This window comes from Schistocerca serialis, chromosome 2 (genome assembly GCF_023864345.2).
Source record: "Schistocerca serialis cubense isolate TAMUIC-IGC-003099 chromosome 2, iqSchSeri2.2, whole genome shotgun sequence".
NCBI classification, from domain to species: domain Eukaryota; kingdom Metazoa; phylum Arthropoda; class Insecta; order Orthoptera; family Acrididae; genus Schistocerca; species Schistocerca serialis.
In genome coordinates, this window is record NC_064639.1 from 784,355,982 (window position 1) to 784,377,795 (window position 21,814).

The 21,814-nt window shown below is 44.0% G+C and overlaps 1 long non-coding RNA gene across 1 annotated transcript in view; it reads left to right on the forward strand.

Annotated features, from left to right (window-relative positions):
* LOC126455709 (uncharacterized) overlaps positions 1–15,548 on the forward strand; it is an 80,606-nt gene extending 65,058 nt beyond the window's left edge. Inside the window, exon 2 of the long non-coding RNA XR_007585357.1 lies at positions 15,295–15,548. This is a non-coding gene — a long non-coding RNA (uncharacterized LOC126455709). The remainder of the gene's footprint in view (positions 1–15,294) is intronic.
* The last annotated feature ends 6,266 nt before the right edge of the window (positions 15,549–21,814 follow it).

The window sequence follows — 21,814 nt, forward strand, 5'->3', positions numbered from 1 at the left end:
ATCCAAACGACGCCATATAGGAGAGAATAACATGACAGCCATTCGAAATCATGTGATTCTCTGCGTCTGATCACAGGGTTTAGTTTACTTTCATATCTATATGTATACCTACAAAGTTGATTCTAAGCATATATCTATGTATGTCTGTGGTCTCCTACCAAACCCCTGGCTCGATTTGAACCAAATTTTGAGCACAATCAGCAAAGTTCACGAGTATCATCTCTTTGGAGACCATAATATAGCCCCAACAGAAGCGAAGATATGGGTAAAAACATTTTTTTTCGTGACATGAGTGTGGTATGGGAATAATATCAGCCTGCCTTATCAACCTGCTTTGCAGAACAGTTTATGCAACAGGAGAAAGAAACGGTTTCCAGGTCCCTACGTGTGGGCTACCCTGTGTGACGAGTGTTGTGTTTGAGTAATATTCGCCTGAATTATCGACCTGTTGTGCAGAGGCATAAAGTATATGTGTGCAAAGTTGAGCGAAAGGTGAGATGCATGAAGGAGGGGATGGACAGGAAAATGGGGCTAGGGGTGTCGATAGGGAGAGTGGGGGGGGGGGGGGGGTCAGAAGGTGATTAATATGGGGAGAAGGCAGCAGGAGGGAATGGATAGAAAGGGGAGCAGATGGAACAGACAGAGAAAGGGACTACAGAAAAGGGAAAGAAGGAGATGGACAGGCAGGGGCAGGAGAAGGAGATCAATAGCTTGAGGTTCGCAGAAGGAGATGGATGAGTTGGCAGGAGATGGGCAGAGTGACAGGGCAGGGGGATGTGGACAAAAGGTGATGGGGAGAAGGACATAGACAGGTAGAGGAGGGGACAATGTGGATGGAAAGAAGAGGTGGAAAGGAGATGGACAAAAAAGAATGGAGGAGGAGTAGGAGGAGTAAATAGACAAATAAGTGTGGAAAAGGAGATGGGCAGAGAAAGAGGAAGGAGGAGAGGGCACAGAGGGGTTGAGGAGGAAATGAACAGAGGGGGCAGCAGGGTATGGACGGAAAGATGGGTGATAGACGTGATGGTGAGAGAGGGGGAGAAGGAAAGGGACAGAGGGAGAGGCAGAGATGCAGAAGAGAATGGGAGGAGAAGATGTGTGTAATATGTGTGTCAACAAACACAACTGCAGACGAAGCTGCAGGAAAAGGCTTATAATATTCGCCGAATACAACGTAGTCATGTAACGTGTATATACAGCGTGCCGAAAGTATGACAGTAGCTGAAAAGTTTGTGGGTGTTTTTTTGCTAAGTGGGGTCGTGTCAGAGATATGAAGGTCAACTTTGTTTTTTAAATGGGATGCAATAGTTTAGTACTTATTTTCTGACAGCGGCTATCGAGACGAATCCAATGATGTGTAACCGAAAGGTCAACGAAGGTCAGCAAAGGTCAAAAAGCTGGCATGAACGTCCATTTACAGAAGGTGTTCGAAGTGATAACCATTGGTAACAATTTAGAGCTGCAATCTTCTTATCATGGATTGTGTGGTATTAATTATCACTTCAGCACTTATCTAAGCACACGCTCTGATAATTCTCTCTCGTATTTAGTGCAAATTGTAGATATTCGCCGAATACGGCGTATCCATCTAACGTACCATTGACATGTAAACACCATTCGACGGTTTCGCAATGCAACACTAATAGGAACGGCAAGACTAGTATCGTCGAATCAAGCGAATGTGCATACTGTATTCCTTCCAGAAACAAGTCAATATGCTCCTCATTTATGGAGAATGCCAACGAAATTCAGTGAGAGCTAGAAACTTATACGATGAAACATATCCTCAGCGTGCGCACCCTGCACGACGTACATTTATGTATTTGTATGATAAATTGAGGACAACTAGATCTTTAACGCATCGGAAACATATCCTGCAAAGGAAAGTTACTAACGAGGAAACGGAAATTGGTACTCTTGCCACTGTGGTTCGAGATCCTCGTGTTAGTTCGCGTCAGATCGCAAGGGAATCTGGCCTTAGCCAGAGTAGTGTTGTTCATGTTCTGCATCGCCCTAAATATCATCTTTACCGTATCAGTCTCCACCAAGAAGTAACTGGTACAGATTGTATGCGTGGCATTGAATTCTGCCAATGGGCTCAAATTCAGATTCAGAGGGATGACACATTTCTTAATTTGGTTTTATTTGCTGATGAGGCTACATTCACGAACCATGGAAATGTTAATTTGTGCAACATGCATTATTGGGTAACTGAAAATCCATGTTGGGTGCAGAAAGTTGCACACCAATAACCTTGGTCGTTGAATATATGCTGTGGGATTCCGGAGGACAGAATTATAGGCCCCTATTTGTTCTAAGTAAATCTTAATAGCAGGAAGTACACCATATTCCTGCAAGAAACATTAGGTCTGTTATTGGAAGAAATACCTTTAGGAACAAGGAACAGAATGTGGCATCAACATAACGGGTGTCCGGAACATTTTTCGCTGATGGCTAGAAATGAGTTGCAGAGACAATTCCCAGACTTGACGCCACTGGATTTTTTGTTGTGGGGTTTCGTAAAAGATATTGTTCATAAAGCGTTCCGACTACACCTCAAGATATGCGAGAGAGAATTGTCAGAGCATGTGTTTCGATAATTGCCGATGTGGTAAAGAATATCACTCAACCCATGATAAGAAGATTGCAGCATTGCATTGCTTCCAATAGTCATTACTTCGAACACCTTCTGTAAACGGACGTTCATGCTACATTTGAGACCTTCGTCGACCTTGAAAGACCTTACTGTTACACATTATTGGATTCGTTTCGATAGGCTCTATCAGAAAATAAGCACCAAACTGTAGCATCTCATTTAAAAACACGAAGTTGGCCTTCATATCTCTGACACGACTCCACCTAGTAACAAAAAACCGTCATATTATGGCCCCCGTTGTCCCATGCAACTTTTGTCCCACAAACTTTTCAGCTCCTATCATACTTTCGGAGTTATTCTTGGTGGCAGTTGTTAGTGACACACAAACAGTACACCTCACAGGTATCATCGCTATGATGTTTACAACCCGCTATCTGTCATAGGAGAAGAGATACATGCATAAAACGGTTCTCATGCCTCTGACATGTAGGCTGGCCTGCACAGCACACATACACTCCAAGAGTGGTGTCAGCCTCCCTTATCACACTGTTTTGTTTTACAGGGCAGCCGAGAGGCTAAAGATTATTATCAAACCCATGACATGTTGGCTAACTGGCATGACAGGTTTATTGTGAGAAGTATCAATCTGTTTTGTCAACCCATTTTACAGGGGCTAAAAGTGTGATGGTCATAGCTGGGTGAAGGTTGAATGTTGTGACGGACACAGGAGCAGGAAGGAATGGATATGGAGAGACGATGGGGTGGAGAACTCTTCTGAACAGCACGTTGCAAGGCATCCCAGATATGTTCAATAATGTTCATGTCTGGGGAGTTTGGTGTCCCGCGGAAATGTTTAAAATCAGAGGAGTGTTCCTGGAACAATTCTGTAGCAATTCCGGACGTGTGAGGTGTCGCATTACTCTGCTGGAATTGCCACGGAGTGCACAATGGACGTGAATGGATGCACGTGATCAGACAGGATGCATACGTATGTGTCATCTTCAGAGTCGTATCTAGGCTTATCAAGGGTCCAATATAACATGCACATGCCCCATACCATTACAGAGCCTCCACCAGCTTGAACAGTCCCCCGCTGACATGTAGGTTCCATAGATTCATAAGGTTGTCTCCATATCCGTACCGGTACACGTCCATCCACTCGATACAATTTCAGACGAGACTCGTCCGACCAGACAACTGTTTCCAGTCATCAACAGTCCACTTTCGGTGTTGACGGGCCCAGGAGAGGCGTAAAATTGAATCAGTATCAACTAGTCTACTTCAAAACAGTCCTCCAGCGCAAACACACAGTGTTGCCAATCATGGGCAAGGCTTTGAATAGCACTGACATTTCCCTCAAAGTATGCCATCCGCCACCGAAATACCATGAGGGCATTCATCCTGTTTGCAAAGAGGCTCTGACCTAGTCGTTTCCCTTAGTCGTGAAACAAAGTCAAAGTAGCATGGACTGAGGTCTGGTGAGTAGGGTGCGTGAGAGAGGATTCATCTTGTAGCATGGTCAACGTCATGCTGAATGTTTCAGGCAGTGGTACCGAGCCATCCTCGCATGCGGTCAGAATCAGTCAGTTGATTTCGGTAATATGTGCCACGAGGTTACGAATATATTTACTGCAAATATGGTAATAACACACGTTCGCATGATATACTATAGTCGCCATGACTTACCACCCTCGTATGTTACTGTCATACGTGTGGTGTCCGTCCTGTCGGAAATGTCAGAAAGCACAGACACCCCAAGAAAAGACACCGCACATATAACAGTAATATCTAAATGCTTGAGTATGGTGGAGAGGAAGCGCGAGAAATTAGACACCACAAGTTGGAAATTTGGATTGCTTGTAAAGTGTGCTCGGACAGCAGAAGCAGTTAAGGCGACCACTCGTGTAAAATGTGAAATTTTCACTTGCCGCCATTGAATTATTTGAGTGTCCTTGTGCCTCTGAATCGGTATTTCTCTTTCATCAGACTGAAGTATACAGCGACCCAATGTTTAAGAACTTGTAGAATCCAAAGCAGAAACTGATCGCATGATTTTTCTTTTTTTTATAATCGGTTTGGATTTGTTAGATAGTCATCAGAAGCGTCCGTATTTTAATTAGCTACAGGCGTACGCTCTTGGACCGTTAGTAGCAAATCACAGTGTAATACACGACGTCTACTCTTGTAGCGTTTGCGATTGGAAATGGATGAACATCTCCTTGACACTGTGCGCTTACTAAAGGAACTCATGACGAAAAACAAAGCTCCTATTTTTGAATATCCCCAATATCCTGTATCAGTCCTACCTGATAAAGGTTTCTTTCCCTTACAGTTTTTACCCTTTAGAGCCCCTCTAGTACCGTGGAAGCTGTCTTAATAGATTCCCTGTCATCCTGTCCCCTCTTTTTGTCAGTTTTTTTTCCATATATGTCATTATAACCGATTCAGCGGAGCACCTCCTCGTTCCTTACCTTACTAGACCATCTAATTTTCAACATTATTCTGTAGCATCATATCTCAAATGCTTATATTCTCTTCTGTTCTGGTTTTTCCACAGTCCATGTCTCACTACCATAAAGCGCTGTGCTCCAACTTTGGGTTCCCAGAAATTTCTTACTGAGATTAAGACCTATGTTTAATACTAGTAGACTTCTCTTGGCCAGGTATGCCCTTTTTGCCAGTGCTAGTCTGCTTTTTATCCTCCTTTCTCTGCCCGTGATGGGCTATTTTACTGCTTAGCTAGAGTTATTTATTAACTTCATCTACTTCGTGATCACCAGTTAAGTTTCTCGGTGTTCTCATTTCTCCTACTTCTCATTACTTTCGTCTTTCTTCTATTTATTTTCAATACATATTATGCGTACATTGGACCGTTCATGCCATTCAACAGGTCCTGTAATTCCTTTCCACTTTTGCTGTGGATAGTTATGGCATCAGCATATCTTACCATTGATATCTTCTCGCCCTGAATTTTAATCCGACTCTTGAACCATTTTTTTTTTTTTTTATTTTCGTCATTGCTTCTTCGATGTACAGATTGAACAGTAGGGGAAAAAGACTACATCCCTGTCTAACATCCTTTTTAATTCATGCATTTCGTTCTTGCTCTTCCACTCCTATTGTTCCCATTTGGTTTTTGTACATATTGTATATTATCCGTATTTCCATATAGCTTACCCCTATTTCTCCGGATTTCGAACATCTTGCACCATTTGACATTTCCGAACGCTTTTTTCAGGTCGACAAATCTTATGAACGTGTCTCTATTTTTCTTCAGTCTTGCTTCCAGTATCAACCGCAACGTCAGAACTGCCTCTCTGGTGTCTTTATTTTTTTCTCAAGCCAAGCTGATCGTCACCTAACGGATCCTCACTTTTCTTTTCCATTCATTTGTATATTATTCTTGACAACAGCTTGGATGCATGAGCTGTTACGCTCACAATTATCGTACTTTTCGACTCTTGCAATCTTCAGAATAGTGTGGCTAATGCTTTTTTTCGGAAAGTCTGATGGTATTTCGCCAATCTTATACAAGTATGATACTTCTTCAAAAAGTGTACGTTCGTGGATCGGAATCATATGGCACACTTGCAGGAGTATTGCGCCCAGCGCCACAGCCACTACGGTAAATGAATTGGGGGCTGATGTGGAAAGCGGGTGATAAAGTGGCTGGTTGAGAGCTTGTCACCGGGTCGCGGCTGGATTGTAGCAGCGGCAGGTTCCGGGACAGGCGGGTCGCCGCGGAAACCAATAAGCAGGGTGTGGCCGCCTCCACCCCCGCCGCCCCCGCCGCCCCTGCCCCTCCGCACGCCTTGGCGTATCGGCGTCGTATTTGTGGTGGGGCCGGCGCGACCTGCAGGCGTCCGCGGCGCTACGTGCCCAGAGTCGGCAAGCGCGGGGCGCGCCGCCAAACCCGAGCAAGCGCCGGCCTAATCTACACGGCTGGCCGCCGCCTCGTCCCCCGGCCCAGACGGACCGCCGCGGCCCAACTGCGCCTCCGGAAACCTACAGCTGCCCTACTACTGCCGGAACATCGACATTGTCGTATAAAATTTTACACCGCCCCCATTCGTTTTATTTTGCTGTATTTCTTTTCATTCCGCTTCGTTTCCCGTCAGACAAGCCGTGCAGTACCGTGAATTTTATATCTCGAATTACAGCTCTTGATGAAAGTTATGAAAGTGAAGCACTCATTGTGAAATTCAATCTGAACTCCACGCTGCTACAGTAAGTGTGTTTCTCCCTCAAGGCTTCGAAGTACACTATCTGGTCGGAAGTATCCCGACACCTGCTACTGCACATTAATACGGGGCTTGTCCAATCTTCGCCTTCATGACGTCTTCGACTCTGCGGGGATCACTTTCAGTGAGGTGTTTGAATGTCTGTGGAGAAATGCCTGACATTTCGTTTTCAAGAGATGATACTGATGTCGGATGCTGGAGCAAATTTGACCTTCTGACGCATCCCAAAGGCGTCCCATTGGGTTCAGGTCGGGCCTCCGTGTACGCCATTCCATTTCAGCAATGCTATTGACCACAAACCACAGCCTACAGATGCTTTATGATAGGGTGCATAGTCAGGCTGATACAAACAGTTATCGTCTCCGAGCAGTTGTATTACCGTATGCAGTACGCACTTCCGTGAAAGGTGTTCATATGCTCCTGAATTTAGCGTTCTTTTAACTACAATAATGGGACGACAACCCAACCAAGAAAAGTACCCTCCATACCGCAACACCATCCCTTCCATACTTCACTGTTGTCGCTACACACGAGTGCAGCTAACGTTCTACAGACATTTGCTATTACACCGGCTTAGGCATCGCTTAGCACTGCTACAGAAATGCGTAGCTTATGAGAAACTGCTGACCACCGCACTGCATTCATTTTAAGTCGCTGCGCACTCTCACTGTGCTACCTGCAATGCTCAAACTGCACTGCTCAAACTGACGAGTGATTCCTTCCGCTGACGTCATGTGACTTTTTTACAACCCATGTCAGCAATATTTGCGGTCCCTATGCCTCAGCACACGATGCCCACCTGGTCTTGCTTTTACAGTGATCGTTCGTTCGCTTTTGCGTTTCAGAATGAAATCGCCAGCATTCTATTTGGACAGTTTTAGAAGGTTTGAAATGCCCCTGTTGGAATTGTTTCTCAAGTGACTTCCGATGACTATTACACGTTCGAAGTCACTCAGCTCTCATGACCCACTCATTCTGCTGTTACTGCTTCCCTACTGACAACACAGGACACCTCTTTTCATACTTACGGATCTGTCTCTGGTGGTCAATTCCTCATTACAAGGGAATGTCTCGATAATTTTGATTAGGCAGAATTGGTGACTCCCAGAAGACATCACGCTAATACCGCGTAACACCGCCTCTAGCATTGAAAATGCCTCAATTCGACCAGAGACAACATCACAGACCAATGGAAAATAAGTTTCTCCAAGTATGCTATATCGATCTGAATCAAATCATTGATTGTTGCAGCCGGTAAAGCTACCAAATTGGGAAGCATCTATTCCAAATACACTCAAAACCGACGCACAACGAAGAAGTTTGACGGAAATCGGTATATGTGATGTACAAGCACACAAACAAATTATCGCAATTTCAGAAAAGTCTATGATTTATTCAAGAGAATGACCTTCACAAATAAAGCGAGTCAATAAAGCTTTGGTCCACCTCTGGTTCTTACGCAAGCAGTTATTCAGCTGATAATTGACTGATACAGTTGTTGGATGCCTTCCTAAGTGATATTGTGCCAAATTATGTGCAATTGGCGCATTAGATTCTCAATATCTCAAGCTGGTTGGAGGGCTTTGCTCATGATGCTCCAAAAGTTCAAATATGGGGGGAGATCTGGTGACCTGGCCCACGTAGGGTTTGGTAAGCACGAAGACAAACAATGGGAAGTCTCGGCATCTCCAGGCGGGCTTTATCTTGCTGAAAAGTAAGCCCAGGATGGCTTGCCACGAAAGGCAAAAAACGGGAGCAGAATATCATCGACGTACCGCTGTGCTGTAAGGGTGCCGCGGATGACAACCAAAGTGGTCCTGCTATGAAATCAAATGTCATCCCAGACCATCACTCCTAGCTGGCGGTCCGTATGGAGAGTGGCCATCGGGATGGTATCGCACCACTGACCAGGGCGTCTCGAGGCGTGTCTACGGCCTGGAATCTCATTCACTGGAGTAGAATTGTCTTCAGTGATGAGACCCGATTCGAAGTGAGCCCCGATTTGTGTGTGTGTGTGTGTGTGTGTGTTTGTGTGTGTGTATAATTCCAGACATTTTCTACAGGTTTAAGATCGGATGATTCAGCGGAACAGGGGAGCTCACACTCAATCAGGAAGATATAGAAGAAAGGGAAACACCTGATGACGGAGAATGCTGAAATAATTGTCCTGCTTGAGTTTACCAAGTGAAGGTACGGATAAAACTCCGTTCTGAACCATGCCCTTCACACACTACGTCTTAAACACTGCATTGGGACGTCGGTGCGTTCGACGCTTTACATAATTTGAAAAGATGCAAAATCGAGACTCGACAGACAACACTATATGCTTCCAGTTAACGACTCTCCCCGGTTGTGTGGTATTTGGTCCATTTATGTGCCGCTTTAGCAATGCGCATTTTAAAGAAACACGACTCCAAACGTCCGTAGCGTGCAGTCCATTTCCCAGTGTTCGCTCCGACGCTGTTCGAGATGGACCTTCATTAAATACCAGCAACCGATCGTCACTGACAAGGCGTTACACTCGTCTCCGGTATCAGTAGGCTAGTTTCTTTATACGACGATTATTCCTTCGAAGTGTTACTTGGCTGTGAGGGGTACATCTTTCCACATAGACACGTTGAATAGCCGCCGTTAATACGCCAGAAAATCTGGCAGCTTCATTCACGGTGTGGATAAGGGCACGTCCAGGCACGATAGCTCCTTTCTGCAGTCTGTCGTGTCACCACGTCGACCCATCTTACTCCGCTGTCGGCATCTACATCTGCGTGATAACTCTGCTATTCACATTAAGTGCCTGTCGAAAGGTTTATGGAACCAACTAATTCGTGTAATTAACTGAACCCACTGGCTCAAGTATCTCACTTCATTGCCATTGCCTACACTAGCGGTAGATGGTCACATAACCTTTTCTATTTACCGTGATCACACATCTTGGTCAGAGAGGTATTTAAAGCGAAACGATCATATCAAACGAATGGCAGATAAGGCAAGTGCCAGACTGATATTGTCTTCAAGAAGCCTAAGGAAATGTAGCCACCCAAAAAGGAAGTGCGCTACTGGCCATTAAAATTGCTACACCACGAAGATGTGCTCCAGACGCGAAATTTAACCGACACGAAGAAGATGCTGTGATATGCAAATGATTAGTTTTTCAGACCATTCACACAAGGTTGGCGCCGGTGGTGACACCTACAACATGCTGACATGAGGAAAGTTTCCAACCGATTTCTCATACACAAACAGCAGTTGACCGGCGTTGCCTGGTGAAACGTTGTTGTGATGCCTCGTGTAAGGAGGAGAAATGCGTACCATCACGTTTCAGACTTTGATAAAGGTCGAATTGTCGCCCATCGCGATTGCGGTTTATCGTATCGCGACATTGCTGCTCGCGTTGGTCGAGATTCAACGACTGTTAGCAGAATATGAAATCGGTGGTTTCAGGAGGGTAATACGGAACGCCGTGCTGGATGCCAACGGCCTCGTAGCACTAGCAGTCGACAGGCATCTTATCCCCATGACTGTAACGGATCGTGCAGCCACGTCTCGATCCCTGAGTCAACAGATGGATACGTTTGCAAGACAACAGCCATCTGCACGAACAGTCCGACGACGTTTGCAGCGGCATGGACTATCAGCTCGGAGACCGTAGCTGCGGTTACCTTTGACGCTGCATCACAGACAGGAGCGCCTGCGATGATGTACTCAACGACGAACCTGGGTGCACGAATGGTAAAACGTCAATTTTTTCGGATGAATCCCGGTTCTGTTTACAGCGTCATGATGGTCGCATCCGTGTTTAGCCACATCGCGGTGAACGCACATTGGAAGCTTGTATTCGTCTTCGCCATACTGGCGTATCACCCGGCGTGATGGTATGAGGTGCCATCGGTTACACGTCTCGGTCACCTCTTGTACGCATTGACGTTACTTTGAACAGTGGACGTTACATTTGAGATGTGTTACGACCCGTGGCTCTACCCTTCATTGGAGGTCTTCTACGGGCCTTTCTGGATACAGAAAATGTTCGACTGCTGCCCTGGCCAGCACATTCTCCAGATCTCTCACCAAATGAAAACGTCTGGTCAATGGTGGCCGAGCAATTGGCTCGTCATAATACGCCAGTCACTATTCTTGATGAACTGTGGTATCGTGTTGAAGCTGCATAGGCAGATGTACCTGTACGCGCCATCCAAGCTCTGACTCAATGCCCAGGCGTATCAAGGCCGTTATTACGGCCAGAGGTGATTGTTCAGGGTACTGATTTCTCAGGATGTATGCACCCAAATTGCGTGAAAATGTAATCAGCTAGCAGTTCTAGTGTAATATATTTGTCCAATGAATATCCTTTTATTATCTGCATTTCTTCATGGTGTAGCAATTTTAATGGCCACTAGAGTATAATCACATACAATGTACAACCTATACAATATTTCGTTCAGACAACTGTCATTTATCTTGAGTATGTTTTCATTGTTCTGAAATAGGCCATCTTGTGGAAGATAAGTTGTGACGTCAAGTTCCTGCCGTCTTACTTAACACATACATACAGTATTAATTTCCAAAGTGTATCACAGCTTTTTCCACACGCTGTCGGTGGGTACCTGCATTTCAGATGGATACATTAAGCACGGCAGACTACTTTTCAGAGTAGTGTTTCGCCATCTTGCTTTCTTCTTCCGTATCATCATGAGCCACACAAGCAAATCACTACACATTACTTGCAATCATAATAGTAATAGGCGAGAAACATTTACACTGAAATACAATACTTACTCTTCATAAATAAACCATGTGGCCGAAATACTGATAACCTAACCCTTTAGCTGATTAAATATCTGGAGTAATTTCAAGCCAGAAATTCTATATAACATTTACATTTTATGTTACAACATGTAGGTATTTTTCTGTGGACTCAGAGTCTTTCACGTCTGTATGCCTGAACAAAACCCTCGCAATTTTGAAGCTGTGTCATTTGGAATGAATCCTCATGCTTTCGACGTCTGTATCCATCATCGCCATTAGAAAAACTAGTGACTGGTCATTTAGGCCGTTCTGTGGAAGACTCCAGATGCTGCTGCCTCTCCTATACAGGTTGTAACAGTGATAAGTGCAGACATTTCTATTGGTGAGTGAGGGCTGTGTGCTTAGTAACATCTCATCAGCATTTACATCATCTGCAGGCTAATAATTATAGCTCTTAGCAGTAGTATGTTTTTAGGTTGGTTAGTCCCTCAAAGTACATGTGGCAAGAGCAAGTCATTAATGTCTATTTTGCCCTGCGCGGCGGACAGGTGTTGAAATGTTGGTGTGTGAACGCGAAACGGTTAGTCTATACACACAGGCACTTACAGATTGCAGTTGTGTCCATGCACAAAAGATCAGGTGATAAAGTTTGTGGTGTGTTTGTGGGAATAGTGTGTGACAAAGAGAAAAACTATCAACGTACTGATGTGTGTACGTCACGTGTAAAAATATCTGCACTTATACAGGGTTATTACAAATGATTGAAGCGATTTCACAGCTCTACAATAACTTTATTATTTGAGATATTTTCACAATGCTTTGCACACACATACAAAAACTCAAAAAGTTTTTTTTGGCATTCACAAATGTTCGATATGTGCCCCTTTAGTGATTCGGCAGACATCAAGCCGATAATCAAGTTCCTCCCACACTCGGCGCAGCATGTCCCCATCAATGAGTTCGAAAGCATTGTTGGTGCGAGCTCACAGTTCTGGCACTTTTCTTGGTAGAGGTTGTTTAAACACTGAATCTTTCACATCACTATGCGTGAAACTTGCCCGCACGTGTTCATCCGTTTCTTCGCTCACTGCAGGCCGACCCGTTGATTTCCCCTTACAGAGGCATCCAGAAGCTTTAAACTGCGCATACCATCGCCGAATGGAGTTAGCAGTTGGTGGATCTTTGTTGAACTTCATCCTGAAGTGTCGTTGCACTGTTATGACAGACTGATGTGAGTGCATTTCAAGCACGACATACACTTTCTCGGCTCCTGTCGCCATTTTGTCTCACTGCGCTCTCGAGCGCTCTGGCGGCAGAAACCTGAAGTGCGGCTTCAGCGGAACAAAACTTTATGAGTTTTTCTACGTATCTGTAGTGTGTCGTGACCATATGTCAATGAATGGAGCTACAGTGAATTTATGAAATCGCTTCAATCATTTGTAATAGCCCTGTATTTGTTACTGTAGAAGCGAAACACTATATCAGCACTGCTAGTCCAGTTTTATTCGAAATGACAAGATTTGAAAGATAGGAAAATATTGTTCAGACGTTATTCTAATAGTTGAACAATACAGATAACATGATGCACTAAATTTTAAGTCCAGCTCGCTTTTTAGGACTGTATACTGGACTGGGACTCAACTCTGGAGTGTAACATTTTGTGGAAATCACTCTAGACATAAGTCATCCCAGCCCCTCATTCCAGCTGCTGTCACTATCTCTCCCCAGCCCTACTCCATTTGTAATGAACCAAATGTCGACAATAAATCGAATAAATAATAAATTCTTATTTTTTCCCACATTTCAGGGGTATAAATCAGGTTTCAAAACTCAATTCGGCACACAGTTTAGGCCTGTTTTGGATGATTACTCCAGACTAAACTTCTCTACAAAGCACAAGTTTGACTCCAGCACATAAAAATTATATAAAATAACAAACTCAAATACGAAACCTCATTTCAGATACTCAGAGCCCGTTAAAAAACATCGCCAAAGATTCATTACCTACATGGTGCGTTGTTCTAATGCTGCTTCAAGTCGATGGATTTCATCTTTAGCTTTACTTTTTCCCCTTAGTGTTCTCACCTATACATACGCTCATCATAGCTCCACATAAACCTTTCGTCACCTAAAATAGGTGTGAAATATTTCCTGATCACCTGTTAGAATTCTTTTCCTAGTTTTCATGCCACAGCTACATTGTGAGGAGGTGATAGTGTGAAACCCCGTTTTGGTATAATTTAAAGTAAATCACATTTATTTCCATGCCCATATTACTATCAAAAAAAGTTTTAATGTTACCTTGTTTATGTAAGTACGTCTGTACTCGCAAGGTCTTTCATAAAATTCAAGGCTAATAATAGAATGATACCACTATCGGTAGAATTCCGTTCCTTTCGAGAATGAGTTGGCTTCATTTATGGTGACTGGATCAATTGTAATAACGTACACGATTTGTGTTACTCCTAGATTAAAAGTTTTTAATTTCACACAGTAGCTGACTAATTGTTCATTGTCTTGTTTCTTTTCTGTTTTTGAATGTGCTCCTTACGTTCTTCTATTGACGTCATGTTATAACCTTGTGGCTACTCTTTACTTCAGAATTGCTACGAGTCAGGAGGAAAGGTACTTGCTTTGAGGGGTGACAGTGTTAGTGATTCTGAACAAAAAACTTCCTATGGACGTATGACCTATTCCGAATGGTTTCCGAGACAGAACACGTTTAATATCACTTTTGTACGTTTTCCTTGAATGACTCGAAAACCGCACCCTCCAGCGAAAACGTGTCGCAGTACAAAATTAAATTGTATTAAATTTTCTACACAAAAGCTCCTATTCATTTTTTTCTCTATAACTAATGGTTTGTGCGAAGAGAGCGAGAGAATATTGAAAAACTCCCTCGACGCGCATTCGCTGTAGCTTATGTAGTTTTTTTAGGCCCAAATTAAGGTTTACAATATACTGCAGCAGTGTAGAGCAAGTCGAGACGAACAGTCTCATACGGGACACTTATGGTCTATCAAATCGAGCAACTACCTCAAAACGTAAGCTACAGCGCATGTGCGTCGAGCAAGTTTTTCAACATTCTCGCGCTCTCTTCGCACAAACCATAAGTTCTAGAGTAAAACTGAATAGCATCTTTTTTGTAGGAAATTTAATATAGTTTAATTTTGTACTGTGACACGTTTTCGCTGAAGGGTGCAGTTTTCGAGTTATTCAAGGAAAACTTACAAAAGTGATATTAAATGTGTTCTATCTCGGAAACCATTAGGAATAGGTCATACGTCCATATGAAGTTTTTTGTTCAGAATCATTAATACTATCATCCCTCAAAGCATGTACCTTCCCTCCTGACTCACCCTGTATATTCTCGCGTTGAAAAATTCCATCAATTCTGTTATGTAGAGTTTCATGGCAGAAGCAAACATTTATCTTATAAATTTAATATAAGCGAAACAGGTCTACTTCTATTCCGAAAGACCAGATTTTTGGAAACATATAATGTAGATTCAAGCAAACTACAGTGCAGCTTTCTGAATAAACGATTCATATTTGTGCTTGTTTTGTTAGAGCTATACAATTTTTTTTCCATTAAACGTTTACAGATCTTTCTTAGTTTCGATTTGTTTAATTTTGTTGTGTTAATTTTACATTCTTTTTGTTTATGTAATTTGCTTCAGATTTTTATGTTCTTTTGTTTTATTCTACCCACAGATGAGACAGAAGCATTTGCAGACGAAGCAGCAGATACTACTGTTGGCTAAGCAGCTGGTTTAGTTTATGAGAGTAGCAGGAAAGTAGCATTACATCTAGATGCGTGCCGCGGCGATGGTTCGGAAAAAGAACGACTTCGCAGCTGGCAGCCGGTTGACAGCCTGTTCTCTGGCGATAGCTTTCACTCTCTTCACAGAGTCTGTTATCTGTAGCTTAACATGTACAAGTAGTAAACAATATAATACAAGCAACAATGGCCTTGATTGCTTTTTCAGATTTCACCACACAACCATTACAGCTTAACTCAGTTTTTTTCCGGAATAGCAAAATACTGAATATAGAGAATTTAATTTCCTTGTGACAGATACGCTACTAACAGAATTCTTGTTTTTCTTTTTTATTTACAGCTGCACCGTGCCAGAATTATTGTTTTTCTCTTTTATTTATAGCTACTCTGTTTACCTTAGCTGGTGTGCTGTAAAAACAAGTAAATGAAGTACCATCAAGTACAGTAAGTTCATTATATTCAACATCAGATCTCACTTTGAGTCTGGACTTAGAAGGCAATCAGACGTTTTTGCCAAAAATTACAACACTGAAGCCGTTATATCAATGTACTCTGCATATGGAGGCAGTGCAATACATATATACACTCCTGGAAATTGAAATAAGAACACCGTGAATTCATTGTCCCAGGAAGGGGAAACTTTATTGACACATTCCTGGGGTCAGATACATCACATGATCACACTGACAGAACCACAGGCACATAGACACAGGCAACAGAGCATGCACAATGTCGGCACTAGTACAGTGTATATCCACCTTTCGCAGCAATGCAGGCTGCTATTCTCCCATGGAGACGATCGTAGAGATGCTGGATGTAGTCCTGTGGAACGGCTCGCCATGCCATTTCCACCTGGTGCCTCAGTTGGACCAGCGTTCGTGCTGGACTTGCAGACCGCGTGAGACGACGCTTCATCCAGTCCCAAACATGCTCAATGGGGGACAGATCCGGAGATCTTGCTGGCCAGGGTAGTTGACTTACACCTTCTAGAGCACGTTGGGTGGCACGGGATACATGCGGACGTGCATTGTCCTGTTGGAACAGCAAGTTCCCTTGCCGGTCTAGGAATGGTAGAACGATGGGTTCGATGACGGTTTGGATGTACCGTGCACTATTCAGTGTCCCCTCGACGATCACCAGTGGTGTACGGCCAGTGTAGGAGATCGCTCCCCACACCATGATGCCGGGTGTTGGCCCTGTGTGCCTCGGTCGTATGCAGTCCTGATTGTGGCGCTCACCTGCACGGCGCCAAACACGCATACGACCATCATTGGCACCAAGGCAGAAGCGCCTCTCATCGCTGAAGACGACACGTCTCCATTCGTCCCTCCATTCACGCCTGTCGCGACACCACTGGAGGCGGGCTGCACGATGTTGGGGCGTGAGCGGAAGACGGCCTAACGGTGTGCGGGACCGTAGCCCAGCTTCATGGAGACGGTTGCGAATGGTCCTCGCCGATACCCCAGGAGCAACAGTGTCCCTAATTTGCTGGGAAGTGGCGGTGCGGTCCCCTACGGCACTGCGTAGGATCCTACGGTCTTGGCGTGCATCCGTGCGTCGCTGCGGTCCGGTCCCAGGTCGACGGGCACGTGCACCTTCCGCCGACCACTGGCGACAACATCGATGCACTGTGGAGACCTCACGCCCCACGTGTTGAGCAATTCGGTGGTACGTCCACCAGGCCTCCCGCATGCCCACTATACGCCGTCGCTCAAAGTCCGTCAACTGCACATACGGTTCACGTCCACGCTGTCGCGGCATGCTGCCAGTGTTAAAGACTGCGATGGAGCTCCGTATGCCACGGCAAACTGGCTGACACTGACGGCGGCGGTGCACAAATGCTGCGCAGCTAGCGCCATTCGACGGCCAACACCGCGGTTCCTGGTGTGTCCGCTGTGCCGTGCGTGTGATCATTGCTTGTACAGCCCTCTCGCAGTGTCCGGAGCAAGTATGGTGGGTCTGACACAAGGTGTCAATGTGTTCTTTTTTCCATTTCCAGGAGTGTATTTGAAGCAATATGTAAGTCTGCGGGCTTTCACGGCTGTTGTCAGTGAAGGTGAAAATCTAGATTGTTAGGCAGCATCACGTTCAATTTCTTCTTCACAGTCACCGGTTCGACCACTCTGCTGGAATCTTCGTCAGGATCTTCTGGCGTTCATGGTTAGCTGAACACTCTCAAAGACCAGTTTCGAATTCTCTTACAAAGGAGAGTTTTCCTGCACTTAATTCTAAAGATGTGGAGTTATTGATGAAAGCCTTTCGTTGACTGCTGATAGGCCACCATGAGTAGAGAGAAGGTGAAACAGACAGAGAAAGAGTGGTGGACTGTTCATCAGAATGCTATTGTGCTACCTTAGGCGTCAAGAAACCATGTGTGAAAGAAAATGCAACTGCATAACTTTGAAAGCATAGGTCTTTTCTCCTCATGAAGATGGAATATCGTCGACTGCTACACAGTTCACAGTTTGTGTGTGTGTGCGTGTGTGTGTGTTTGTGTCTGCGTTTGTGTATGTATGTGTGTGTGTGTCAGAAAGAGAGAGAGAGAGAGAGAGAGAGAGAGAGAGAGAGACGTTCTGTGCATTCCAGTGGTTTGCGCATGCTTCACGATCGAACGATTTTTAACAGCTTAATGACATGTGATGGGGGTATCACGACAGTGTTTCTTATGCAATCATTTCATTACTTCTTACAAGACCTGCACCTTCCCAAACAGCAGAGAATGATGAGCAAGGGAAACCCAACCCCTGCAGACTGAATTTTGTATAAATAAAAAATATATCCTCTGCAGTGTAATTGAATTTCCTGTCATGAAATCCTTCGTCTCCAGCACAGGGCCATCAATTTTCAGGTAGGGAAAGGGGAGAGGAGGTTTGGGGGTTTACCAGAGGGGGAGAGGTTAATTAATTGATCAATTTAATGAAGTAGTCAATGAAACTGATAGAGTGGGAGGTGGCTATTCGAATGACTCAGGTCTGAAAGTGTATCTGTATCAATGAGGGGAAGGGGGGTTGGAGGTTTCCTGAGGTGTTGGAAGGAGGAGGGGGGAGAAGTGGGGGGCAATAGATTAAGGACCTGTCAATCACAAGTAAGTATTATCCCCAGGGGGATGTCAATCAAAAGAGAACAACAGGTTTGTGTCCGAAAGTCACACATGCTTCTGATGTAGGCAACCTGCACTAAAAAGGCTCATGCCCACATTGCCCTACTACTGGTATTTACATGACATGGTGGAGATGTCGCACTTGGTGTACCCTCCTCAGAATACATTACTGCGAGATATTTTGTTCACACTCAATATATTTCAAAAATAGTGTGGGTTGGCATGTGAGGATTGATGATGCAAAAATTTTAGACAGCAGAAAATAAGTATGACATGAAATAGCTTCCAATTAATATAGAATTGACTCTTCTAGCTTTCCCAGTGGATATGTTGTAAATAGTCTTCACGGGTTTACTGCCAGAAGACATTGTGACAATTCCACAATATTTCCTTGGAGCAACTGTCCGTCATCCTCAGGTGGTTGAACGTTGCAGGTGGCTACGTACAACTGGCAGTATCCGTAAGTCGACGCCCTGTATATAGAACACACGCACAAAGAAAATGCAGGCCCGGAAATCACGCATATGCAATTCTTTGCAGATAGATGCCGCATAGTCAAACGCCCTCTGCCGAAAATCGCAGAACGGCGTCCTGCGAGTGCCCTGTATGCTGTGTTTACTCACAGTGCAGTCGGATTTTATTCACTAAATGAACTGGACCAATATTTATGAAGGGTCTGTTATCGAAAAATCTTGATTTTCTCGTCATGATTTAATTGCTGCCAATGCAGCGTTTCAGGTTGTGCTTAGTTGAAATCCCACATCCCTATTGATGAGATAATCAGCTGTATCAATATATGTATTGCTTCCTTAATGACGAAATCCCAGAAACATGATGCCAGGGATAAAACTTCCATCTTTTCATAAATCATGCGATATTCTGTATTCAGACAGTGTTCTGGAATTGCCGATTTCTCCAGATGGTGTAGACGTGTATGATGCTGATATTCAGAGTGACGTTCTTCTACTGCGCAACATGTCTGGCCTTATATGCCGCCCCACATTGACAAGGAATCTTACATACACCACGTTTCCTCAGGCCAAGATCATCCTTAACCTAACCCAACAGGTTCGTCAGCTTTGCAGGTGGTCAAAAGAGACAGTTGATGTCACATCTTCCGAGAACGCTTCCCCTTCTTGACGACATGGCATTAAAATATGGCAAGAAGGCCAAAGTTCTGGATGTCTACGTAGCTTCGTTCTTCTCAATGGTCTGAACCCGTTTGTGCCTGAACGCATTGCGCATCTGTCTCTCAGAATAACCTTTTTCTCTGAACACTGCCTTCAAATGTTGTATCTCCCCCGAGAGCCTTTCAGGATATCCTACCACATGCACTCAATGAACAAAAGTATTCAATGAGGGCCGCTCTATAATGTTCGGCGGAAGGCGTTTGAGTATGGCACCATCTATCTGCAAATCTTTGCGAATGCGTGATTTACACACTTGTGCATTCTTTGCGCGTGTGTTCTACATACAGGGCGTCGACGCGCAGATACTCTCAGTCGTACCTAAGCACCAACAAGGTTCAACCACCTGAAGATGTCGGACAGTTGCTACGAGGAAGTATTGTGGAATTTGCACAACCTCATCTGGCGGCAAACCCGTGAAGACTATTTACAATATAGAACTGTAAACACAAAAATAACAATACATAATTTTTTCAGCTTACATTTAAGTGTGCATAAATGTTTATGTTGGTTGTGGTGGCAACACCATCTATTATCTGAAATACAGAGTGTTTTAAACCTCAGGATGGATATTGGGGTAAGATATTTAATAACAGCTCTGTAACAAAGGGCAAGGTACAAGGTACTGTACCTGATTCTGGGGATTTCATGGTAACACTAAGGAAGGTGATAGAGGTTATACCCGATTCATTATACTGAATGTAATCTAATGAGACAGAGACCATCCTGCAACCAGATATTACCAGTGACATATGGAATTTGTAATCAGTTTGGCTACCTAGACAAGACTGCCAGAAATGTGTGTGGTTAGGCTGGCGTCACAAGAGGTAAATGAGTCTGCTGGATGTGAAGAGTGTGGATGCATAAGGGCTATGTTTTTCTCAGTGAGCCAGACACACTATGGATAGTGGTAAGGATAAAGGGGAGGTAAATATCTAGGAGGCTCTTCCTCACTTGGAAATGATTGTATGATCAAGACCATGATTGAGTTGAAATGGTATTAGAGCACCCCTGCATCTATTTCTAAGTGATTTTGTAATACCGAATCAAAATTTCCAATTTGCAATCGAAGTATATGTGATACTAATCATGAGCTACTACTATTTGTGCATTGCTGAGGAGGGTATTGGAAAGAACAGTGGGGCAGAACAGACAATATGTATGATTTAGGGGACTGCAGGGCGGTGGAAGTCAGTAAAAAATCAAGGGTCGCGCAACGACTCCTGGGAGTCGTATCAGCTTTTATACAAGAACTTCTGGCAGGCATGAAAGCTGGAGAGGCAGTTGAAACGAATGGTTTTGATTCAGATTCAGGAAAGGATGGAGGCATGGAGAGGTGCACCAACGAAAGAAAAGAGGCTGAATTGAATGGTACAAATGTGGCAACCACTAAGACAGATGAGAATAATGAACCGAACGTGCGTGAATTCATGGATTTTATGATTGGAAAAATAGAAAATATGTCTAAGGAACAGCAGTGCAGCAGAAGAGAAAAGAAGAAAAGTGGAAAGAACAAATAAGGAAATAGCTGAACTGGTGAAGAAAAGAGAGGAAGAAATTGTCGAATGAGAGAAGTGAAGAAAGGTAGAGGGGAAAACAAGGGTGTGGAAGCAGAAAGAACAGATAGGATAAATATTGACAAATCTACCAGTAATCAATCAAAAAGTAAATACAATCGAGGAGAAACGGGAGTTACAAGAGAAAAAGATGGATGAAGCGAAAAGGCAAGTAGGTACAGCAGAAGGCAAGATAGTCCAAGTTGCACAACAGATAGCAGTTGTGTAAAGCTACAGATGATTTATGTATTGAAAACCAACTGATGAATCAAGAAGAAAAACGGAATAAGTGTACAGCATCAATGAGCACTACTCCAGTTCCAGTCTGCAAAATGAAAGAGGTACGATTGACAATTGCTTTTACCATGTAAAGAGAAGCAGAAAGGCACTAACGAGAAGCAAAGGGAAAAAGTAGAAGAGTTGGCAGAATGATGCGACGGTATGGAAAGATGAGAGACAGATGCCACAAGAACGAGCAATTGTGTGGAACTATTAACAGTACAGTCTAACCGTTTTGCATACATGTGTCCCACTTCAACACCTGATCTGCTACCCAGGGGAAAATAATTATTAATGGCTTGCTCTTGTCACACATAGTTGGAGGTGCTAA